The 17,222-nt window shown below is 42.0% G+C and overlaps 1 protein-coding gene across 1 annotated transcript in view; it reads right to left on the minus strand.

Moving 5' to 3' along the window:
- LOC308126604 (uncharacterized protein) overlaps positions 1-17,222 on the minus strand; it is a gene marked incomplete at both ends in the record, with an annotated part of 138,693 nt that overhangs the window by 7,541 nt on the left and 113,930 nt on the right. The window lies entirely within an intron of this gene.

Consider the following 17,222-nt stretch of genomic DNA (forward strand, 5'->3'; position numbering starts at 1 on the left):
TAGTTTTAGGAGTCTTTACTCGACTTTTTGAAAACGCTCCATCTCAATGGAAACGGGAAAAAACACGGCTTTTTTAAACTGGGTAAAGACGGGTATATTGTTAGATAAATGTTAATAGAGGAAATATTTCATAACTGACTAAGGTATGCAGGCAACATTTTGGGGATTCAATATGTAGTATGTAGAAATGCAACAGGTTGCAGCTGGATGCATTTAGAATGGACGCTGCACAACAACGATACTACTAAGAACACTGATTAATAAATTGTTGTCATTTCCAAATTGCATTCCTAGGATATGATCGTGGCTAATGAGCAATTTGTTTCACATGTAAAAAAAAAAAAAAAAAGTAGAGCTGCAGCAGAGATCAGTTGCTTGTATTGTCTCAGTACTTTGGCAGAAAAATTAATTCTCTCAGACATCCTTGTAAAAGTCTCAGAACTGCCAGATCCTCATGTTCGAACACAGAGATGAAGAAAGAAGTTGAGGGGTCATGCATATTTAAAAAAAAAAAAAAAAAAGAGAGAGAGTCAAAACTGTACAAGAGATTCCTCGTCCTCACAGAATATCAGTGTCCATTAGCTTTGAGGAACTCCAGCATTTTGCTCTCTATAAATAACTTTAATAACCTTGTGCAACCCTCTAATATTAGGACGGCTGGTTATTGTGGCAGTTATTGAAGCCGTATGGCCGCAGACCTGCGCCGGTTCTTCATAACTGCTGAGCGTGCATCTGGTTTCTCTCAGGTTCAAAATCAAGCCGTGTCATGATTCACCCTGGGAAAACATCTTGGAGGTCCTCGTGCATCAGGATCTCGTCTGCTCAGCCGGAGGATCACAAAAAAACAAAAAACAAAAAAAACAACCCCATAAAATTTTGCGAGCTCGGAAAAAATCTAGTTCAACCGGGTCCAGAACGATTGTGTCCCCCCCCCCCCCCACCCCACCCCCCCTCACATCAGACCCCGCTTGACAACGTCCCCTTAAAATAAGTGAAATTCCTGTCCCGACAGACTTTTGGGTCACATTTATCCCTGTTTCTCATTCACTGATCCCTCGTCCTGCTCCGCATTTTTTCCCGATCAAAAAAATCAAAACATCTGTTTACAAAGAAATTAGATGAATTCCACATGATCCCGTCTGTTTTTCTAACATAACCACTAAACTATTTAGTGGTACATGAGTCAGGGTGCTTGGTTCCACATGATGAAAATATATTTTTGGGAAAAAATAAAATAAAGAATGCTGATCAACTGCAGATAGTTCTTTTATAGTAGTTGACTTATGAATGCTGAACGCCATTACACAACAGCTATTGACAGTTTTATTGCGCATCATTCAAATAATTGGTGTTTAATGGTCCAGCTGTGTGCCTTTTCTTCTCTTAGTTCGTATTATTTCTGGCAGCCATAAACCATAGAATAGAATAGAATAGAGTAGAATAATGGGTAATTCTTTAAACCAAAAGCCAGTGGATGTGGCTGCCATGCGAGGCGCATTCATTTTATTTAAAAAAATATATATTTCCAGGCATATAGCAATTCAAGTGCACATACATATAGCCATATATAAACCCTTTGTGATATATTAATTATATAAACAATTTGCTAGGTTTATCAAGCAATTCTTTTAAAAACCTACTTCAAAGTAATTCTGCATGTTCAGTCAAATCAGGAAGAGACAGTAACATGGAACATGGAAGCTTGATCCATCCAACGTCATCACGTTCCGTAATTGTGTGTATTTTATTAGCACAAGTTCTTTCAGTGTTGTATAGTTTCGAACTATTAAGTTGCTCTTTAATGTTCTCACCATGGTTTGAATTTTGGTCGAAAGTGTCTTTTGTTTGTATATGAAGTACTCACACCTCACAGGAAGTGATTGTGTAAACCGGAAGTGACGCCGTGTAAACCGGAAGTGGCTATAACAAACCGGAAGTATGCCTGAGCCATGTGTCTGGTGCAAATGTTTGTAGCCACTTGTTGTTCTTCTCCCATGCAAAGGCAGTTTCTGAGTACTGTGGACGTCTAGAGTCCAGTTTGTGTGTTTTCAGACTGTAAAACAGTGTTGGTCTTAAAGAATTAAGTACCCAAATAAATTTCATGCACTTGAGGATCCTGAGTCATGGAGTTTCTTGGGGAAAATCTTTATCTGCATAGTTACCATTAACACAAGTGGCTCAAACATGAGGATTCCGAGAGGAAGCAGCAGACACACAGAGACCCGCCACCATCGATATCCACAAAATATAAAGTGGTTTAGTGTAAAAACAACGTTTACGTTTCAAATATACAGTAACACGTGTAACAGACTACATTCAAATCTATCCAGAATATAAATAAGCCAATGGCAATGACTGACAGCAGCGGCCCTGTCTGTGTGATCGTCACATTTACAGAGAAGATTCATTCAAATGCATCGTGATAAAATGAATAAAAAGCAGCCAAGTTAAGAAAATGTGTCTGTAAAAGTGTCTGTTTGGCTAAGATCTAGTAAACTGATTCTGCACAGTGTTGCTGTCAGTCTGTGTGATCATGGTAATCATGGGGGTGGGGGTTCTAACTTTCCCCGAGAGATTAATTAATGACATTTTTGGGGAATTATGTTTGACGAGACAGTTTGATTTAGAAGTTTTAGATGATGTAAATTCTCTCCTACCCTCGCTGTATGTCTGTTTCTGCTTTGGCACTTGATAAAGAGTTCTACAACAACCGATTCACTTCAGTTTATTGTGTTTTCAAATGAAGACGCTCTTAAAAGTACATTAAAACAGACAAAAGAACCAAGTCACAAACACATAAACTGACAATTCGGGACACATTTATACTGAAATTAAACAAACCACATCTGGCATGAAAGTCACGAAACGTAGAGACGATTTACAAAAATTGCAAACACACTAGAAATCACGATGAATATTAACAGTCACTAACTCCACTTTTTTGCACGTTAAACTGAAGATAATGTACTTATAGCTGGAGTGTAGCTTGACTCTGCTCCCCCTGGTGGTGAGGAGGTAACATTGCATCAAATATAGGTCTGGAATTTATTGTTTTTGTCATTATAGTTGACAATTTCAGGAAAAAAGTTCAATTTATTTCTTCAACAGCAGCAGGATTCACTATTAATTCATAATTGACATACATTTGATTGTTATTATTAACTTTATTAAAGGTAAACCGGAATAACTGGGCCAGTCCTTTGTATATTTTTCTGTATGTTCTCCACGTGGATAGGAGGTCGGACGGCGCTGTAAAAATGTGCGTGAATTAGTAGAACCAGCCCCGGCAGTTGAAAAGAGTTCCAAAGGCTGACGAGACGAAGGTGCAGCGATGTGTGGAGAGAGAGTCTGGCCCGCCATCCTGGGAAAAACCAGGTGACCTTTACTTCAGACACCGGAGAGAGGAAGAGGGCAGGAGCACAGGAAAAAGCAACGCGAGAAGATCTAATCAAGATCTACCAAACAAGAACCAGACGGAACCGAAAAACAACGATTTCTTAAGTGTTTTCATTTAGATTCCAACAAACCTATTTATCCGATGCTGATGAAATCCACCCTTTTAGTTTTCTTTTTAACTTAATACTTTCCTACAATCCATAACGGTAACTTTCCATTCTTGTTGATGCAGTAATGTTGGTTCCAGTCACAACGCTGGATAAATATTCATTAACCTGCTGGTATAAAATTGAGTTTTTAAAAAAACTCATGAAATAATTCAAGCCTGTGTTGAAGGGTGTCGTGCTACAGAACTCAGTGTGAAAAGGTGTTTCTCATTCTGCTCAGACAGTAAATTAGTCGCCCCGCTCGCGGTCTCAAGCTTTGTAATGGCAGAATTAGTTTCTGGCTCGGTTCTGTTGGGCCTGACCATGAGACATAATGAATGTGCATCTGCTTGTTGTCACATTACACCAGATCGCAAATCTTTTCTTCATCTCATTCTTATTGCAGTATTTCAAAAGCACTTCCGGGCAGTAAAGAATTACCAAAAAAAGACAAAAACCAACAACAGGCGAAAGGACTCAAATTTATTTTATGCGATTGTTCAGTTAGTTGCTTCATTGAGGTTCTTTTCACACGTTTTGAAAGCGAAGTACAGGAGCTGTGTGAAACGACCTGTTGCTTCGATGTCCTGCAACCACACAGCCTCCGTTTTTGCCTTCTTCTCCACTTCAGAAATGTTTCATGTTTATACAGCAACATTTTGAAAGCTGTAAAAACATTTTCAGAGAAACAGCAGAAATGCTGAATACGATGTAGTTGGCATGCCCGGCCACAGGTTGGTGCTGTTGTTCGTTTTTGCAATGAAACCACACACGTGCGCAGGGAACAATACTATAAACATTAACATTGGCGAGTTTCAGGGTCCCAGGACAATATGGAGTCATGACACTCTGGAGGCAAACATTGCTGTTGTATACTCGTGCACGTGCAGACGAACTATTGATTATGGCCATGGTGCACATGCACAATCGCAGTGTTTCCACCGCTTAACGCATACTGTAAATTGAGCCGAAGCATTTTTCAAAAAGTTGCGTTTTTAACCCATTTTACTCCAAAATTTTCCATTTTCATCTGCAAAGGTCAGTTAAATAGCACTAATTCCTGGTTTGATTATTATTATTATTATTATTATTATTATTACACTTTTTAAAACTTCTATAGTAATTTCCAGGAATCATTTTAAATTAATAAATAAGTTTGAAAAATCTGTGTCATTGTTTATCAGGAACTATTTAAGACGATAAAATTTTATAAAAAAAAATTTAAACAATAGACAAAATACTTTATTACAAAAAGAAGGAAAATCTTTCAGGATGTTGAGGAGAGTCGAGTTTTAGCAAAAAAAAAAAAAAAAGTATTTTGACAGTATTTTCACTTAGATTTCTTCAGTTTTCAAAGATTTTCCACGTGGACTATTTGTTTTGGACATTTTTGCTCTTATGATTAAATGCCTCACTTTGAACAATGACAAAAAAAATCCTCAACAATCCTCTTCTGCTCAAAATCAGTTTTAATTTCCCAGACGGGCTAAAATAATAATGTCATTGTACTTACTGCAATCAAAGTAATAATGCAATGCAGACAGGATAAATGTACAACCGGGACAAGTCTCTACCTCGGAACTCTCAGCAAATGGAAAGTATTGCAGGTCCAGGCTGTTTTTTTAGAGTCATTCTGCTACCTACACTTTTGCTTCAATCAATTCAACTTTTCCGCTGAAACTCAAGACGCCTTTAAAGCCGCTCTTCTGTCCGCGCCAAATCAAGGACCTCCTCCGCAAATCTGAATACAGCATAAGCCACGGAATGAGTCCTGAGCCAGAGAAAAAAACACGCGCGACCGTGAGAGGCAATAACGGGTCGGATTTCCCCAAAGGTTCCGACTCCCGGCGCTGAAAATTAATTGCACTGTTCGGGAAGATGAATAAAGGCATTTGTGCCGTGATTAAGTGAGCCGCGGCGCTGCCCTCCCTGCAGGCCTGAACCAACATTCAATAAGCCCACAGCAGCGCCCGCCCGCCTGATGGACTTCACTTCCACCGGGGGCGCCGATCCTGACAGGAAACAGAATGCCTGCACACACACACACACACACACACACACACACACACACACACACACACACACACACACACACAGAGCCGTCGTCTGTCAAGCAGCCGGAGCAATAACACGTGTATGAAGATGTGTGTGAGCGGCGTCGAGGGGCAGCTCGGAGATGTTTTACGACAGCGTAGGCGAGATCTGACCGACTGTCGGGGGCGAATGGAGCCGTCGCCTGATTTTAATCGTCACCTTGGGTGACACCCGGGGGCGACGGAGGGTTTATGGCGTCTGGGAGCAATAAACCGCGTCGAGAAGCGCCGGGACCGTATCGAGGTCGCCGGGCCTCCAGGAACATGACGGGGAAATATTTGTTTCGGCGTTCGTTAAGAAAAAGATCATCGGGGGGGCGCATCGCCGAAGTTCGTCTGCTTGTAAAGAAAAAAGAAGCGTACAGTTATGGGAGGGAAAACCAAAAAAGAGAGCGAGAGCAGATAAACTGCCCAGGGTGGTGACTCATTTCTTCCATGAGCTGTCAGGAAGTTTGAGTCTTAACAGTGGTTTGGGTTCTTATGTTTTAGAGCCGCGTTTTGGTAGTTTGGCATCTTCTTAACCTGGATCAGCGTCAAATCCATTGAGCCCCAGATATTTCACTCTCCCCGGCGCCACGCTCAACTCTTCGACGTTTCGCTCCGCGAGCGGCCTCTCGCTCACACGCCGAGGCCTTGTTTACGTTGCGCTAATCTCTCTGACAAACATTGTTCCACTTTTCCACTTCTCGCTCTGCTAGCGGCTTTTTTTTTTTTTTTTCTCGGCCTCTCCTCCGTCGCGTGGAGGTCTTAGCCGCCGTGTGAGCAGAGCAGCAGAGCACCGACTGTTTGTACACAAGTACTGATAAACTGTCCAAATAGTACTCGAATAAGTTTTCTTCAAACTGCCAGTCACTATTTATCAGCATTTAGCTGGAGAGAGTCAATTTAATGTACCAGTGGAAAATGTCTTCTTTCTTTTGTGTATAGAAGATAATCAAGAGAAATCTTGAATTATTTATGAAGCGTTCATTCATCCATGTTTTGCAGAAAATGGAGGTCGCAAAAGAAAAATGAACAATTAGAATATCGGGCGGTTGAAGGGGCCACGTACAAGCTAATTCGTCCTTCGGCAGGTCGAACCAGGAACAAAATCCATGACCGTCACGATTCAGAACTTTTCCTTTTGTGCAAAGAGCCACGAATGCGTTACGAAGAAGTCGACATTTCGCTCAACAGTTTATTTTTTTGTCTTTTTTTTCTCTCAAGAAAATAAGTGCGAGTTCATTCCTGGTAACATCGTGCTGCTTTTGAAGCTGAATTATGGTGTAAAATACTGTGAAATAAAACATATCCGTATATATATATATATATATATATATATATATATATATATATATATATATATATATATATAGTCAGACACACAGATTCTGCTGTTCTTTTTGCTTGTTTTGTTCATTTGAATGTTTTCTGTTTCGTTTAACGTGTTCAAAATACATAGACAATATCAACAATTATTTACAACATGTTTTTTCTCCTTCGGATTTTATTGCATCTTAAAATCATTACTGTATATGTCAGGGAGAATTAATTAAGTTTGACTTCCTATCCATTTTTATACATTAAACGAGATATACGTATTATGTGTGTATTTGTATATATATGTATAGTAAGCATGTGTCTTGACCAGTGATGCCGGTTACTGTAATATGACCACTTTTTTCATAATGAGTAATAATATGAATTACTATTTTTTCAGTTGTGTGTGTGTATCAGTATTTAGTGTATGTTTTGATGTGTCTGAAGCGAATTAATAATAATAATAATAATAATAATAATAATAATACAATTACAGCAATAACTTGTATTTATTACAAGCAAGGTTTGCTCATCGTGAGAATTCACCCAGTTCAGGTCCGGACAAAAGTCTGCAGCGGTTTGTAAGTTCTTCCTACGTGTGGGTGGGTTTTCTTCAGCTACTCCGGTTCCCAACCACAGTCCAAAAACATTGAGTCGAAATAATGATTGTAAAATTGCCTGTATAATAACTGATATAAGATTGCATATCTAGGGAATTTACAAATTACACTATGAAAGTGTTTGTATATCACAATTAAACAACAAGGTCACTTGAAATTGCTTCACATGAACAAACTTGTACAGCTGGCAATGAGAAAGGTAAATAAAAACAAAGAAAGATCCAAACAACAAATTATTGTAAAATAAAAAATATGGAAATGTGGTAATGACTATTCAGATTGGCCCACAGTATATACAAATGATGCAGGAATTTTCTCAGTCAGCGAATGAACGATACTGATTTAAATCGTAGATTACGTGAAATGAATTACCCATAACTGTGAGTATAAATACATATAAGAAAATAGGTACACTTTTTTTGTACTTTGCCGGCAACGTTCTGAAAACGATGTCTGTTTACACGGAAATGACAGAAATGCTGGGAAATGGTGTAGTTTCCATGTAGGGCCACTAGTGGGTGCTGTTTGCTAGTATATTTGTTAGTATATATTTATTTGTTTTCTTTATTCTTCTTTTTTTTCGTGTTAATCTGCATGAAAGCTGTTGTATAAACAGTTTGGACTGATTTGTAATCCATTACTTGTATCTGTGACGAGCTGCTCAGTTTAAAAAAAAAAAAAGAAAACAAGTCTGATCTCACGTTCCATCATTTCCAAGCCGAAAATTGGGCACTTAGCAGCGAGGATATGTAATATTAAGGTTCAGAAAGAACCTAATGTGAGTCTCTGTTTTCAGCTCGGGTGAAGGGAAGTCTACGAGCGTAACCTTGGGTCGGCACTGCACTCAAAGCAGCTGACATCCTGTGTAATATTATCTTTTTTTCCTGCTTTTAAGGGCGCTTTCATTTTCTAACTACCCCTGAAGTAACAGAAAACGAGAGATTCTTTGCTCGTTTTACCCTTGAATTATCCGATTGATGTCCACCGTCGGGTCTCTCTTTACACATTTGGCTTTAATAGATGCTCTGTGATTATCTAATCGAGTGGGTTTTTTTTGGGGGGGGGGGGGGGGGGGGTTCTATCTGAGGCTGGGTTGGGACATGGTTGTACTTCCAGGGACAAAACAGATTCCCAAATTATTGTTTGGAGACTCGTATTTCAACCTATTAAAATTCACACGCATATGCAGTTAAAAGTGGGCTTATCCGTTACCGTCGGGTTAAATCCTCCAGGTTTTTCATGCACAGTGCAATTTGTGAATGCTCAGCTCCGTGTCGCAACACGCTGCCCAGGAGAAAAGGCTCGCAGAGGTGCTGCTGACAAAATGTTGCTTTGTTTTTGTTTGTTTTTTTTGTAAAGGATGTTTTAAAGTCGGATCAGATGCCTTTCTGTTGTTATATTCAGCTATGCTGCTTTATGCAGCTCGAGGGATGAGACACATTTTGTTCCCGACTAAACTACATTAACAAATATCAGTCTGATTGCCATGAAATTCGGTGGCATCAACAACGAGTCCCAGAGGATGAATCCTGCTAACGGTGGCGTTCCTCTCACATTTCTGTTTTTTTTTTTTTTTTTTTTTAGATCTGTCATGAGAACTATTGGACGCAGTCATTCAGGTGCCTCGGGACTAATTATAACTCTGAACTATGACCGTTTGACTCAGATAAATACATACATTCTTGCCAAATCTGAAAAAGATATAAATGAGTTTGGAGTACCAATTGCCTTTTTAAAAGGTGTCGTTTTGAATGGGCAAAAAAAAAAAAGAAAACTATCGTCAAAGGTTTGTTGCATTCAGGATGTCTGTTTTTCACTCTAAAGCTGCTCAAAGCCACCGAAAACGCAACTTTTTGAAAATACTCCCAAAGTGGAACTTTATAAAAATGCTCAGACTCCGCCTCCATGTAGACGGAGGCAAATGCAACTTTTCTGACATGCTGCTATTGTGCTTGCGCACCACGGCTGTGATAATTAGTTCTTCTGCACATGCTCAGTAGATGGACAATAACAATGTTTGACTCCCAGTCCAAAATTCTATTCTGACTTGGGAGTTTTATAGTTCACAGTCACCGTAATACACACATACACACACATATATGTATTACAGCACCCACTAGTGGCCCAACTAAAAAAACTACACCATTTTCAGCATTTCGGAAATCCTTTTTAAAAACTTGCTGCGAAAATGTGAAACTTTTCTGAAACAAAAAAGCAGAAACGATTTGTTTTCACTTGAAACATTGTCATATAACCAGAACCTCAGTCTGTCCTCTACCAGCAAATTACAAATGATGTATAGCAGTAGTTTGTCATCCACGTTTAACTATTGAAGGGTGACACAGGTGAAGTTATTCTATTACAGAGGAAGAGCAGATGAAGCTGAAGGTTTGTTGGGATGGAACTGAAAAACAACTTTATAAAGCAACTGAGTCATCAATCTGTATTTTTCTTTTTTCCCCCAAATCCTTGATCATTGAAACTTTTATTTATTTATTTATTTTTTTAGAGCTGTTAACAACTCATCTGAAAAACTAGTTTTTTCACATGTTTTCTTTTTTAATGCCTTAAAACAAATCAGTTGGTAAACATTGTTTTTTGATATATATAGTTTACCTATATGGTCTAAAGCATGTTGTCGACTACGAAATGTAACGAAAAACAACATTTGAAATAAAAACCAAGACTGCACATCACAAGCAAAAAAGTTTTTATTTTATTTTACAGATTTTATCCCCTTATATGACATTTTCCCTAATCTGATAGATTAATTGTTGGAATGTTGGAGAAGTAACCTAATTACATAAAAAGTTGCACGCTTATAGCAAAAAAAAAACCCCAAAGGTAATACTGTACTCACTTTTCATTTTAAATTGTGTACAGTGCTTAGTTATAATGCTACGACTATTTACAGTCTATAAAGTATATTTGAGACGTGGGAACGGGTCATTGGGGAGAAGAGCACCTCTCAGAATTGAGATCAGACGCTCCGCTGTTGTGGAACACAAAGAATACCATTATTGAATTTGTAACCAATGCTGCAGACATACCACAGAGGAGACAGACTGTTGAACCGTCTCAGTGTCTCTTAACTCTGTCTAACCCAGGCAGGATCTATACGTACAACTCAAAAGATGCTCTGGGTTTCCTTTCCGTTGTGTCCTGCCGTCTGATTTCAGGAGAAGCTGCTGCCATACCCTTCTCCTCCTCCTCACCCCTGATGTCATTCTCTTTAAAGGAAAGAAAAAAGCAAGAAATATAAATGCTGCGATGCCAAAGTCTGCATAAGCAGACACTGGAGTCGTGTTCAGGGGAGAGAAAGTAGAGTGTGTGTAGTAAAAGGGAGCTGGCGTTAGGAGGGTACCATGAGATTTGCTTTGTTACTACGAACGCCCTGGAGGTAAAACAAGTCGCCGCGGTGACGTCTGAAGCCGAGCTAAATCGTGACGTACCGTGTGATTTTCCTCTTTCAAGCCGCGGTGAGATGTGCTTCTACGCGCTGGCGTGGTTCTGGAGCCACAACGGTGGTGTTTTACAAGGTGACAGCGTCTTGAGAAGGTACACTCCCAGGTGAGGCGCCTCATCCGTCAGCAACCTGTCCGCCTGCCCACAGTGATGCACGGCGACCATTTTCTGTCAGAGTATCTCCTGGAAAATCAGCTGGCCTCAAAAAAGAAAAGAAAGGGGGGGGGGGCTGACGGTCGGCGCGGGAATCCTGACAATGGAAGTGGAGTTCAGAGCAGCCGCAGAGGGCCCAGGTTCGTTTGCTCGACTCGCCATCTGCCGCGTTTTCCCTCTGTTCTTTAATAATTCAAAGCTGGAAGACAAAAGACAGCCATGTTTGTTATATTTATTTCCATGTTTGGTGCCTTAGCACCTTTCAACGTAATTGTCATACACGCAGCTGCCAGTACAGCCACCAAATAATTCATCAGGGTGGAAAATAAAAGTCACAACGCTGCTGCTGTGCCACGACTGAACCGGCACATGAATTATTTCCATGGCGAGCCCCCCCCAAAATCTAGTTTTTTATCACTTCTCAAGTTTTTAGAGTGTGTGCCGTCGCCACGGTTCCCCCCCACCACCACCACCATCCGCTCCCCACTCGCTTGAGACGTATCGTTGGCAGAGTAATGTCAGAATTACCTCGTCTATAAAAAGATCCCGAAGTCAGGAGGTGCAGCGCTGCCAAACGACACTGAAAGCAATTACCGTATGTTTCAACACCCTTTTCATGGGAAGGGATCTGTCTCAAGGGCCACTCACCATGCGTATGAGACTCATTTGGTTCGAATTACCATATCCTGCCGCAGCACAGCCGAGCCCGGGCTGTCACGGCCTCGTCTTCTTCTGTGTGTGTGTGATGGCTGTGTCCTTGTATCAAGAGAGGATAAAGGAAGGGAGAGAAGAAGAAGAAAAAAAAAGACTTAACATGCATGCAAACATGTCTTTGTTTTCACTTCCTTGGCATCACGCAAAGAAACGAGCCCCCCCACTGCTCCGCTGACCCTACGTGAGTGTAAAATGAGACCGAATGAAGAAAGGAGGGAGGTTGGAGAATACTGGTGGAAGTGGGGGGGGTTGTGGGGGGGGCCTTCTATGACACTTTTGGTATTGTTGAGGAATTGTGAATTCAGCAGATGAAGGTGCCGCCTTCCCTCTTCTCGCCGTACAACGCCATTGTCGAACGCCAACAAAAGCAGCGAGAGAATTCTCAATAAGACGCAGCGCGCTGTGGTGTGATTCCTTTCTTTCCTGCTGTTTTAATCTCCCGAGATATTTCCACTGCTGCCTCATCCTCCATCATCCACTCCCTTCTGGTGCTTGAACTCTTGTGTGGGTTTGCCGTTAATTGGATTCAGATTGCAGCGATAATACAGTCTTACACAGGGAGCGCCGTCCCCCTCTCCCGAGCCTCGGCCCCCTCCGGTTAATACCCGTCCATAAAAGTAAGTACAGTAGTCGGGCCGAGGAAAGAGTACGTGTTGGGAAAGAGCAATCTGCAGATGCAGATCACGTGCGATGGGGTTGGGCCTGGAAGTTACCCAGTCATTAGTGCCTCCCCCGGGGTTTTATCACCCTGCTGTGCGCCCAGTGCCACTCAGCGCCTTGCGCACATGCGTAGCCTCTCTTCGGGTAACTCACAGTCATTGTCATCCTCAGCGCCGTCCTGCTGAGTCAGCTGGGTGTGCTCGCTGTGACATAATGAGAGTAAACAAGGGGAAACATCTGAGGCCGTTCCAGAAGTACGTTTGCGCTCCAGTTCTCCATTGATGATCGTCACCGCGGCACCCCCCAGAACGTCAACGCCCGGGTCCCGCTTTAATTCCATCATTCAGGGACTTCCAACTTGAGAGTCCCGTGAGGGGCAGAGAGAGTCTTTGTTTCTATGGTTCGTTGTGTTTGTTTGCGCAGCCCAACTCTGTGTGAGATGAGAGAAAGTCTCAGTCAGTCTGCTTGTTTGTGGGCGAATTGTGTGTTTGGTTGCTTCTGGAGGAATGTGAGTTTTCCTCTTTGACAAGCAGCCAGGAAAGAATGAACGCAACAAAATACTGAGAGAGAGAGAGAAAGAGAGAGAGAGAGAGAGAGAGAGAGAGAGAGAGAGAGAGAGAGAGAAGACAGATCCATGTGTAGTGGCGCATCAAAATCTGCACATTTGTTTCTAATTTCCGGCGATGAGCCCCGAAACCAAATCAGAGTGATCGCGGTGGAGGTCAAAAACTGGCATGCTCTTACCCTCCCATGTCACGCCACCCCCGCCGCCCCCCACACCCCCTTCCTGGTCCGCCTGCCGCGCTCTACAATAATATTTTCTTTCACAGGCAGAGAACATGTTTGATCAGCCCTTTTATTAGAGAAGAGGCCCGCTTCAGAAGTGCCTCGCCGCCGCTCCTTCCCACCGCTGTCGCTGTCTGCCTGTCCTCGCCACGGCACGCTGTGCGGCCTGGCACATGGGGAGACCCCCCCTTTTTTTGGCAGGGGGGCTTCAGATGTTGGGATGGAGTGCCAAAGCGGGGGCCTCTGCTTCTACCATCCAAAGGGTCATATTATGTTGAGAGATTGACATTCCGTTCTCCTCCTTGGTCAATTAGACGAGTCGCCCGTTACCATTAGTTCCACAAACGCTGGAGAAACTCTTAACAAGAGGTAAATCTGCACATCTGCAGTGAAGATGCACTTTTTCTTTCTTTTTTTTTAAAATTATTTTTATGCTTCCCCTCATTGGTACTTTCACAAGTGCAAGGCCTTGCCAAGCAAAAGGAGCTTCCCTTTCCCTGACTTGCGAGGACAGAAAACACCACTTAAGGTTCCTGGCTCTTTGTTCTGGACGTTGAGTCAAGGGTCTTGGATGATTTACACCAGAGGTTAGGTCAGAGGCATTGTTTTGAAAGCGAGCTCAGAATTCCTGCTGCGTCGAGCGTTTCCTGCACTTTTTCAGCCCGACGTGCACATCTTTACGGTGTCATGTAGAAAGTGCCACTGTGGCCACTCTTCGGGGAGAAGTGTGCTTCCCGCCTGCATTGTCCGAGGAGAGTATCCTGTTTATTACAGCTGGATGGGCTGCGGAAGAATGGCAGGGCAACACCTACGCTGGTAACGGTGGTCATGCATTAAATTGGAGCTTTTCAAGCAGATAAGAGGGAGTTTCTAAAGTTAACAAGCAGATGTCCGAGACAAAGCACAGCAGCCACCCTTTGTCCTTTGTCTACACTGATGGCTCAAGGACTTTCCTGTGCGTACGTTGCCGGCCAAATATTTGCTTAATTTCAAGCAGTTTTCTCCAATCTTACTGGTACATAAGACTCCCTGCACTGTGTACCCACTCTGAGACACTCTTGAGGAGGCAAATGTTTATTATGGGGCTTTCTTCTTTTGTGTGTACTGATGGATTACCTTGTTGAATTTACCGGAGAAAGTGTTGTAAATCACTGCTGTGCTGACCTTTCCTTATAAAATGGGTATCAAAAGCCAGAAAGCTGATTTGCACACGAGAGCTTGGCGTTAGCCATGAGAACGCTCCCGCCGGGGAACGTCTGTGAAGGCGTTGGTCCGATATGCGCATTACCGTGAGGACGTGATGGAAAGCAAGAGGATGGTCAAGGAAACTGTGAGTTATGGTTATGGACAGGACTTAAAGCACTGCCCTCCATATACAAGATTACTGTGAGTGTTGGGCAATGGAAAGGTGCGTTACTGCTGGGCTTCACGTGGCCTTCTTATGAGGTGCTTACGGTAATGGAGTACCCTTGACAGTCGGTCCATCACGCCACTTCAAAAGGAACTTTATCTGTGTTCCGCAAACAACTGAATAGATTCATCTGTGCAAACATCATCTCGTATCGAGTCGTTCCTGAAAGGTCAGTCCAAGGACATCTTCAAATGGGAAAAACATGTCTGTTGATATGTCGGGAAAACTTCACTGAAGGTGGCCTGGGTCCACAAAAACAAAGTAAGAAACTTGAAAGTTTAGGTACAAAGCAGTGGTGTCCAGGGTGTACTAAATATAGACTTTAAATATAGATTTATTTATTTATAAAGTCATTTATATAGGATATTTACACAGGGTTTATATGTGTTTCTGAGTGTATATATATATATATTTTTTTTTATTTTTTTTATTTAATTTTTTTTATTATATTTATTTTTTTACATGTTTGAAAAGAATATTTAAGAAGTAAGTATTTTAAAGGGTATGTAACATGACTAAGACGTGTTTGTTAGCAGATTACATTGACTTTTCCATCATTTATACCAAACTACAAATTTACAATGTAAGTATATCAATGATTTTCACCCCGACAACTTGATGCAGGAAAACTGAAGTGGACATCGTATATTTAATATATAATTCCCAAAATAATGAGTGTGTTCATAAAAAGCCAACATTATCCAATATGTCTGACTTTATGAAACTACACCAACTTAGTAGGTAGTAAGAACTTAGTGTCAGAGTGTTGTAAAGGCTCAGTAGTGTCTCCTTTTATTAGATAAATCAATTCTTTTAATTGTACTTCAGTGGTGAATACAATACAAGATTCTGTGTTTTGCGAGCCGTCTCCGACTCTGTCATCTTGTGTTCTCATGCTATGTTGCCAAGCTTTTGTGCAAGCCCCCCCCCTGTCCCACCACACACACACTCTGTTCTGGCTGTGCCGAGCCAAGCAGACATTTGGAACGTACAGTAATTTTTAAAGCTACAGTTATCACCACAGTACTGTTAATACTCAGAAACACATAAAGGATGTATTGGTCATTCGCCTCAATAAAATCCTTTATCCACAGTTAAGTACATTCTTGAGCATGTTGCTCCAAATGAGGTAAACTATTTGACAGAGATTATCCTTAGGAGATGCTGCCAAGCCCGAGTATTAACAAAGGGCAACTTTCCCGCCGTGCATTTTTTTTCACGCCAGCAGCACAAAGTGAAATTGGTTTCTGAGCTCCTAATGCACCGGTCTCCCCTGTCAATGGGTGATTAGCTGAAAGGGCTTTCATATTATGGCCAAAGTTGCAGGGCTCCTTTCAGACGAGAGTCTCGTAAAAGTTCGGGAGGTTCACTTTTCTCATTAGGTCGGAGTCAGCTTCGATTTCCTGTGTGAGCGCAGAGTGGCAGGCCTTGGGTGACTGTTCTAAATGTAAATCATGGCTGAATGGAATTACACCGACAGTCAGACATCTGTATTTTAATTGGCCCCCGGCCACCCCCCCCCCCCCCTCCCCCCCTTTCCCCCTCCCCACCTTTTCCAGCCCGCAGCAACAGGCTCCCACAAAAACATTAATTTATAGCCCCGACGCAAAGAATACACCCCGCTTGTGTGAGCAGAACAAGGAGGGACAGAAAAAAAAACCCGGCATGGCAAAAACAATATTTAGCAGATGAGGTCACTGCTACCATCTCCATTGTAGCATCGGTGTGACGACGAGGGATGAAAATATTTCGCTTGGCGTCTCGCTGTGGGGTTTTTTTTGTTGTTTTTTTTTTGCACACGTTTGTTTTGACTTGAGGCTGCTTATTTCCACTCCTGAGCTATCTGGACGTGGGCTGCTAATTGTGACGGGATCGGGACAGAATGGAGTGTTTTCAGGAAAGAGATTTATTTCGTGTGTGTGTGTGTGTGTGTGTGTGTGTGTGTGTGTGTGTGTGTGTGTGTGTGTGTGTGTGTGTGTGTGTGTGTGTGTGTGTGTGTGTGTGTGTGTGTGTGTGTGTGTGTGTGTGTGTGTGTGTGTGTGTGTGTGTGTGTGTGTGTGTGTGTGTGTGTGTGTGTGTGTGTGTGTGTGTGGTGGCCTGCTGGCCTGGCCTGCTGTTAATGCAGGGTGGCTGCTGTGCAGGCGGAGAAGAAGAAATAGAGAAGAAGAGGATAAAAAAGCCTAATTGAATCATTGAGATTAAAAAAAAGAAAAAGAAAAAGAAAGAAACATGGGCAGATCGAGAGACGACGAGATGCATTTGAGCAGAGTCTTCAACTCGTACGGATATAAAGAAACAAAAGAAACCAAACCCTCAATGTGTTGTTAGTTAATATTCGGGCTGAAACCACCAGGTCGTGTGGTGTGAGAGACGTTGCAAGAGACGGGCTGGAGCTGAGACCACCGATGGATTTGTGGATAATGGGTTTATTGTACAAGCTAATTGTTGGAGGATCTATGCTGCATGGGGCCTTTGGAGA

The sequence above is a fragment of the Lipophrys pholis genome (genome assembly GCF_963383615.2).
Source record: "Lipophrys pholis genome assembly, chromosome: 21".
Classification (NCBI taxonomy): domain Eukaryota; kingdom Metazoa; phylum Chordata; class Actinopteri; order Blenniiformes; family Blenniidae; genus Lipophrys; species Lipophrys pholis.